The 8,970-nt window shown below is 44.7% G+C and overlaps 1 pseudogene; it reads left to right on the top strand.

Annotated features, from left to right (window-relative positions):
* The first annotated feature begins 2,131 nt into the window (after positions 1 to 2,131).
* Positions 2,132 to 8,970, top strand: LOC120747990 (zinc finger protein 664-like; annotated as a pseudogene).

Below are 8,970 nucleotides of genomic sequence, written 5' to 3'. Positions count from 1 at the left end.
ACGGGTGAATGCCATGTGTCCAACCTGCTTGAAGAACAACCCAATAGTTAGGAAACAGATCCAGTTAGGGAAATTACAAGTGGGGCCCGAACCAGGAGATTACTGGCAAGTAGATTTTTCAGAATTACCAAAAGCACAGAACTATAAGTATCTTTTAGTGTATGTATGCACTTTTTCAGGCTGGCCTGAAGCTTTTCCTTGTCGAACAAATCAAGCGAAGGAAGTAGTCAAAACACTGTTGAAGGAAATCATTCCTAGATTTGGGGTGCCGTTGGGATTGTCCTCAGATAGAGGTCCACATTTTATAGCAGGAATAGTACAAGAGGTTGCTAGGATGCTAGATATATCTTGGGACCTACACACCCCTTGGCGACCTCAATCCAGTGGCCAGGTAGAGCGGACGAATCAAACAATTAAGGGACAAGTTAAGAAAATTTGTCAAGAGGCAAAAATACAATGGCCACAGGCATTGCCATTAGCATTGCTCAGAATCAGAATTAAACCCAGGGAGCGATTGGGAGTTAGCCCATATGAAATCCTATATGGGAAACCATACCATGCTAACGTGTTGAAAGGAGATTTGCATGTGCAAGGGGATCAGACAATATTTAGTTATGTCATGTCATTAAACAAAACTCTTAATGCCTTAAGGGGAGCCCTGCAATAGAATCGACCTATGCCACTAGAGAACCCGGTGCATGACATTCAACCAGGAGACCGAGTATATGTGAAGAATTGGTCCACACATCCCTTGAAGGAAACATGGGACGGGCCCCGGCAAGTGATCCTAACAACCTATACGGCAGTAAAGGTCGAAGGAATCGACTCATGGATCCATTACACTCGAGTCAAGAAAGTCCCTGCACAATGGGAAACCCAGCTGGTCTCCCCAACGCAGATGATTTTTCGCAGAAAGTAGCATTTTTGATTATATTGTTACTGGAAATAACGAAACCAATTCTTATTAATGGTTCTGTTGTAGTTGCAGCTACCGAACCAGTGGTGGATGTCATAAATGGAATAGATGTGAACCTGACCTGTTTTGTAGCGAATGACCAGAAAACTGAAGTCCAGAATATACAAGTAACCTGGAAGAAAGGTGCCAATATAGTCACGGTTTGGGATAAGGATGCACGAAGAGCAAAGGTTCAGAGAAGAAGAGTGACAAGGCAAGTAATGGAAGGGACGGGACAGCCCGAGATAGAAACGGATCTAGATAGGAAAGGTCATGAGAACCTAGTAGTAGGATTAATCAGAGATTTTGGAATGGTGCAAAACGTATCCCGAATTACAGCATGCTTGCCACTCCCAAAAGCAGCAGGAGAACCAATCCCATGGGGAATTGTTCCTGTGGGACAATTGCCGAATGCCACTGTAAATGTTACGTGGAATTGTAAAGTTGAAACCAAGGAAAAAGGGGAATGGGTAACTGTATGTGCGATCTTAGGTTCGTCTAGAGTATCCAAAGAGCAGTGTGAACAGATGCCAGGTTATTATGCATGGGATCACCCACAGATACCAAGAAGGTGTTTAGTAACACCTGAAAAGACAACGTATCCTTGCCAAGTATCTAGGGTATGGAAAAACAGATATGAGAAAGAAGAGGTATGTCAAAATGATACTAAAATAACCACCATGGAAGAATGGAAAAGTATTTGGGGACCCAGTTTGTTAGAAACATATAGTTACTTAGGAAAGGTAAACTGGTGCATAGAATGGAAGGGAAAAAGAGAACAAGACTATGGAAAGAAATCATCGCAGAAAGACAAGTTTCGCCAGAAGGGGAGAGCAGTAGGGTTATGGAATTGTTCTCAAGTTCTTACTTGTGATACTAAAAATCAAATAGGGATAGAGCCAGTAAAAATTTTGTTACAATGGGGATGTGAGTGTAGGGGATATAACCATTCACTTAAAGGAAAGATTAGGGGCCGATGGGATTGTAAAACTACTACTGTAAGAAGTCCCGGGAACCTAGTCTGGGTGACAGGACATGGACATTGGACTACTCATATGCCAGTAGACGGCCCGGTAACCCAGATAACATTAGGGGTTCCCACATTATGCCCCTTTTGGAAAGAGTCAAATTTAACTTGGGAAGAAATTAGAGGAAGAATGAAACGGGAAATTGGAGATGACGTACCAATTGAAGATGAATGGCACGAACCTGACGCTGGAGTTGCAATTGGGTGGGTTCTAGAATCACTCTTTACACCTGTAGCTGCTTTTAGGAACAGAGAAATGCTGTACAAATTGCTGGGGCAAACTGAAAGATTAGCAGCAGCCACTAAGAAAGGATTCAAAGATATAAATTCACAATTGCAAGCCACATCCCGAATGACTTTACAGAATAGGATGGCTTTAGATATGCTATTGTTAAAAGAGCATGGTGTGTGTCAGTATTTAAAAACAAAGATTGACCATTGTTGCATCCATATTCCAAACATGACTTTAGAAGTAGAAAAAGATATTTCTCAATTAGAAACAATTGAATTTAAAACAAGAGACATTGAGAAGGAGGCACAACACAATTGGATTGGAGAAATTTTTAAATCTTTAGGACTTTCAGTTTCTGGATGGGTGTCATCAGTGATACAGAATGTTCTGTTATTTGCAGTCTTACTACTAATTATTTGGTTAGTGTATAAGTGTGTTTTAGGAGTCATTGAAAGAGAAACAAGACGCACCAGAAGAGTGATGAGGGCCTTAACAAGAGATAATGAGAAGTACTCGCCTCCTCCGAAGTATGAAATTGCCGTCGGGCGAGAAAATCCAGCATTTGAAAGACCCAACGATAACTAAGAGTTGAGCATTCTTGCAGAAGACTGAAGAATGCTCAAAAGGGGGGAATTATGTTGCCATCACATTCATCTTATTCAATAAACTGTATTAAGTTAGTAGCAAATGTTAAGAATTGACAGTAGTTGACAGTAGTTGACATTAGTAGTAGTAGTCATGCTAAGGCTTGGTAGGCCGCATGTAACCTGCAGATGAACTTTATAGCAGATTTTGTAATGTAAGCAGTGTAGCTAAGGAGTGTATTCATTTATCTAGGGAATGTACCTTTGGCAGAAACCTAAATGTCAGAAAGATAATTGTACCAGGTGGTAAAAGTGAAGTAAGAATTTGTAATGATGAAGAAATCATGTAAAGAAACATATAAAAACCCTGTGATTTTTCAGTAAAGATGGGGTCTTGTCTTTGGACGCTAGTCCACAGACTCCCGGGCCCTCAATAAAGCACCGCATAAACGACTTCGGTTGTTTGTGTTTTCTTCGGATCGGGCAACACTGGGAAGGGACCGGGATGGACTGGGACAGGCTGGGATGGACTGGGACACTGGCATGCACCGGGATACACCCGGCCCAGGACTGGCATGCACTGGGAGCAGGATCAGAGCACACTGGGAGCCAGCAGGACCAGAACTGGGGAACAGGGATCATCATGGGACCAACAGGGATATGCTGGGATTAGACTGAGAGTGACTGGGATCATACTGGTGGAAACTGGAACCTTACTGGGCCAAGTTGATGTCACTGGTTATGATTATGAGTATGCTGACAGTAACTGGGATATACCGGGAGGGTCTGTAATCATCTGGGGGTTACTGGGAACACACTGAGAGCAACCGGGAGTGACTGGGTGTGCTGGCTTGAATGCAAAACCATTGAGAGACTCCAAGTCAGAAAAACAATTTCATAGGAGAGGGAAAAAAAGTGAAATGTATCCCAAGCAGAAAAACAATTTTATAGGAGAGAAAAAAAAAAGTGAAATGAAATTAAATGAAAAGAAATGAAATTAAATGAACCAAAACAAATGCAATGGTACCAAAGATCACTGACAGAGTCAGAATACAATCTGATGCCCTGTGGTGGTGGTAGCAGTACAGATGAAGTGGTCTGGTTGAAGCAGTGTTCCTGCAGAAAGGTCTGATAGCTCTTGTCCTCTGGGAATCCAGTGGGTAAGGCTGCCTGTGCTTTCCCAAATCCCAGATTCTATCCAGGTGGGAATGCTTGGCTCCTTCCCCTGGGCAGAGCATCTCACAATGGGCTGATATCATTTTATCAGTCTTGCAATGGGTCCTTGATTGCCCATTAAACAGAAATAGCTCCTGGAGGGAGTTATCTATGAGTCATGCAGCAGGGCATTGATGGGCCATTAACAGAAGATAGTCTGGAGGGCAAGGGAAACACAGCCCAACCTAGTTTCAACATTTCATGTAGATGGTGATAGAATACATACTTTGGGCACATCTTACACTGTAACCTAGGACAAGGTAGAAATAATATATCCTTACCTGCTAAAAATCATTCTAATTTCTAGATCTACAATTTTGTTAGGATTGTCAGGTACAACTTTTCATATTTAGCATCAGTTATATCCCACCAGTTAATCAAGTCTCATTATAAAACCTATCACCAATTGTTATCCACGTTTATTAGAATAAACCTAACCCTTGTAAAGCAATTCATAAAGCATGAAGACTTGAACAAAATTGTAAAAGAAATTCAAGAGAACAGACAAAATACTGTAGTAACTGTCCAACATGATACAAAAGAAATAAGGAGAGTTCTACAAAAAGAAAGGCAAGACACAAGCCACAACTCTTGTTGGATGCACTCTTTAGATAGCCACTAAATGCAACTAGAATCTTCAACACCCTATGTCCCCCATCATTATTTTGCTGATATTAATTAGTATAAATTTAATAATGTCTATTGTACTCATATAGAACTAGAGGATGTTCAAGTGAGTAGCAATTTTAACCTCATTATCTAAAACACATAGGATAATGTTAAAAGAGAATTATCAAGATAGTGAGTTAAAGCTAGAGAGAAGCCCCAGTAGTAGTAAAAGAATTTACTGGGTCTATAGAAAAGGGAGGGCATGAGACAGAGGCTTGAAAATTCTAGCTAATCTTTATAGCAAACTAAGAGCATACACTGTATTTTAGAATGTATTGTACATTTTAGAAGGCCTTTAGTGAATATCGAGTGCTGTGCCTGTTTACATATTTTAAAGCAGTACAAACATCCAGGACCCCTCAGTGATAACAAGAAAGACTAACCTAAACATAACAAGATAACAAAGCAAAAAATGCAAAGAAAGAGAGAAACACAGACTCACTAGATACTGATGTCTTGCCTTGAAAAAGTGACAAAAGGACCAAAGCACACACAAGAAAAATAAAGGTGAAGAGTTCACTGAGGAAGACTCCATTTCTTTCATCTTCTAGAGACCCTTGGAGACCACCATGGTGAACTAAGCATGCCCAAGAGGATGTACCAAGAGGAGTTAATTACCATAGGAAGTGAGGATGAGGGAGGCCAGAGAATAAATATGTATAAGGCAGATTGTGCAATGCCATGCATATGTAGGACCTCAAAGAAAAATAAGAGAGGCAAGCTCTCTAGTGTTCATGCATGTCTTTAGTGAAGTTAAACCCCATGCACCTCAATGTCAATTAAAAATACGTACTACTCTAACAACTGTTGTTATAAGGTTCTTTTCTGCCTTGTTTCAGGGGAGATATTTGGAGTTTGCAGGGCTCCAAAGCCGAGCTGCAGATGCCCCTCGGGGGGACATTGGGGGGTCCTTGGGGGGTGTTTTTGGGGGTCCCAGTGGCAGTGGTGGCAGAGCCGTGGCAGGGGGTGGGCAGATGTGGGTGCCCACACAGGGGGGTTGGGCTTCCCCGGCCGGGCCCTCAAAGCTCTGCTGGTGCCATGTGGAGACCACATGGGACTGGTGGGTGGCAGTGACACCAGGTTTGGGGATCCTAAGGAAAGCTGCAGTTTCCCTAAGCAAGCCCCTTGAGAGAGGAGACCCCCAGAACCCCAAAGCAGGGACCCCAAGAGTGGAGGACACCTGGGATTGCTGGGACCCCAGCGAGGGGTGCTAGGGCTGGAGGGGCGGGATGATGGGTGATTTATTAAAATATGGATATTGATCTAATATCAATACCCAACTGTGATGGACAAAAGACTCTCTAACAGGTTAGAGTTAGAAAGTGTAGGTTTAATGCAATGCTGGGCAGCTGCGTGGGATCACTCCCTAATATGCACTGCAAAGTTACAAGTGATTACAGACTCTATTTATGTACATAAGTGTTGAATACCCCAAATACTAATACATATTCATAACACTAATGCCTGGCATCCTCTGCTTCGTATCATAATTAGATAAAAGACCATTAAGCATGCATAGTTTATTCTTTGAATTAAGTCAGTGGTCTCTTTTATGGGGAGGGGTCATAAAAAGAGGAAGCAAGGAGAGTCTTCCTCATTCTAAACTTTCAACCTTTTCAATGGCTAACAGGACAAATGGAACCTGGTAGAACTCCAGTTTCCTGTTTCCATGACTGTTTCAATGGGATGTTAGAAGATTTACAGTTGTCTGTGTTCTTAGATCTATTTACCAGTTTCTTCTGTTTCTCATTATAAACACAGCTAAACAAATACAAAAATGACAAGCAATTAGTTATTTAGATCTGGGATAGTTATTTTAGATTCATTTCCTTTCAACTAACCATTGACTCTTAATTATTTCCAGCACCTAATTATTTCCTATCTATCTATCTACTTTAACTAATTCAGGCAAAGCTGATCTGTAGCTAAAACCTTAACTTTTCTAAAATCCTTAATTCCTTTGAAGTTCATATCTCACTGGAATGGGGTTCAGTGGTCCTGGTGCCAGAAGAGGCTGCTCCCAGTATCAGCATAGTTGCCCCCACCCTGTGTGCTTTCAGTTTTGTCATCACTCCCAGTATGAGCCCAGTCACTGCCAGTCATTCCCCATTATGATGCAGTTTGCCCCAGCATGCTCCCAGTTGCTCCCAGTTGCTCCCACTTTCCTCCCATGTGTTCCCGGTTCTCCCAGTTGCCCCTGGAGATCGAAGTAAAAACTGTTCCATGACCCATTTCTCATAACTCCAGGGCGATATCTTTGGTTAATGGCCCAGCTGTTAAAACCAAATGGGGCAGTGTTCTTGATCTCTTCCATGACCCATCCTCCCTCCAGGGAGATATCTTCTCTTAATGGGCCATTGAGTCTCACTGTATGACTGATAAAATTACATCATCCCATTGTGAGATGCTCCACCCAGAGGGAGGAGCCAAGCATTCCCAACTTGGATATAATCTGAGATTTAAAGCACCAGAAGCAGCCTGGTTTCCACTGGATTCCCAGAGGAAGACCAGACCCATCTGCACCACCACTGGACCTTCAGAGGAAAACTACACCCTTCTACAAGATCATTGCTTCAACAAAACCACACCTGTCACTCCAGGAGGACTGCAGCCACGATTTGATTGGACTGCTAGCAACACCCTGACTACCCGAGTGTCAGGTTGGATTCTGACTCTCTCAGCATTTTTTTATTTTAGTATTGCATTTTTAGTTTAATTTTTAATTTTTTAGGTTAGGCTGCAAGGAAGATGCTCCAGGACAGCCAGGCAGGTGAGGAGGAAGTCAGTGCCCCTTTCCCCCTCTCTCCTGCTCCATCTCCCAGCCCAGCATGGCCCCTGGCTGCAGGACAACCTTGCTGCCGACGCCGTCCTGCTGGGCATGCACTGGGAGGATCTCCTTCCCCTTCTCTCAGGCATGGAGGCAAATCCCATCCTCTCCTTGTCCTTCCTCCCCCAGAAAAGGAGATGGGAATGGAGACCCAGGAGGACAAATCCCGAGGGCAGGACCTTGTGGAAGAGGCCGTCTTGAGCAGCTCCACGGTGCAGGAATCCAATGGGAAGGAAAAGCCCCAGAGATCCTGCATGAGGAGGGCTTCCAAACCCATCGCAGGGTGCTTGGAGAATGGAAGACCTGGACTGTGCCAGGAAGATGGACAGAACTTCAGCCAGAGCTCCCACCTGATCCAGCACCAGATGATCCAAACTGGGGATCAGCCCTTCAAGTGTGGGGAATGTGGGAAGAGCTTCAAGCACAACTCCACCCTTGTGACCCACCGGCGCATCCACACTGGAGAGAGGCCCTATGAGTGCGGGGAATGCGGGAAGAGCTTCAGCCAGAGCTCCCACCTGATCCGCCACCAGAGGATCCACACTGGGGAGAGGCCCTACAAATGTGGGGAATGTGGGAAGGGCTTCAAGCACAATTCCACCCTTGTGGCCCACCGGCGCATCCACACTGGAGAGAGGCCCTACGAGTGTGGAGAATGTGGGATGAGCTTCAGCCACTGCTCCATCCTGATCCGACACCAGAGGATCCACACCAGGGAACGGCCCTACCAGTGTGAGCAGTGTGGGAAGAGCTTCAGCCAGCACTCCCACTTGATTTGCCACCAGAATATCCATGCTGAGGAAAGGCCATACAGGTGTGGGGAATGAGGGAAGGGCTTCAACCAGAGGTCCAAACTGATCATCCACCTAAAGATCCACACTGGGGAGAGGCCCTATGAGTGCGGGGAATGCGGGAAGAGCTTCAGCCAGAGGTCCCACCTGATCTGCCACCAGAGGATCCACACTGGGGAAAGACGCTACAAGTGTGGGGAATGTGGGAAGGGCTTCATCCAGAGATCCAAACTGATTATCCACCTAAAGATCCACACCGGGGAGAGACCTGACAAGTGCCCCGAGGTTTCAGAGAAGCTCCAGTCACCTTGTGCACAAGCGGATTCACACAAAGAAGAGGCCCTTCCGCTGTCCCAGCTGCAGGATGGGCTTCAAGCACAACTCCACCCTCATCATTCACCAGCATATCCACACTGGGGAAATGCCCTACAAGTGTGCGGAATGCAGGAAGGGCTTCCACCAGAGTTTCCAACTGGTCATCCATCAAATGATCCACACCAGGGAGAGGCCCGACGAGTGTGGGGAATATGGGATGAGCTTCAGCATAAGCTCCCACCTGATCTGCCACCTGAGGATCCAAACCAGGGAATGGCCCTACGAATGTCCCGCTTGTGGGAAGAGCTTGTCCAGGAGCTCTCACTTGAGCAGACACCAACGGAGACACTGGTAA

This window comes from Hirundo rustica, unplaced genomic scaffold, assembly GCF_015227805.2.
Source record: "Hirundo rustica isolate bHirRus1 unplaced genomic scaffold, bHirRus1.pri.v3 scaffold_377_arrow_ctg1, whole genome shotgun sequence".
NCBI lineage: Eukaryota > Metazoa > Chordata > Aves > Passeriformes > Hirundinidae > Hirundo > Hirundo rustica.
This window is presented reverse-complemented; position numbering and strand designations above follow the sequence as displayed.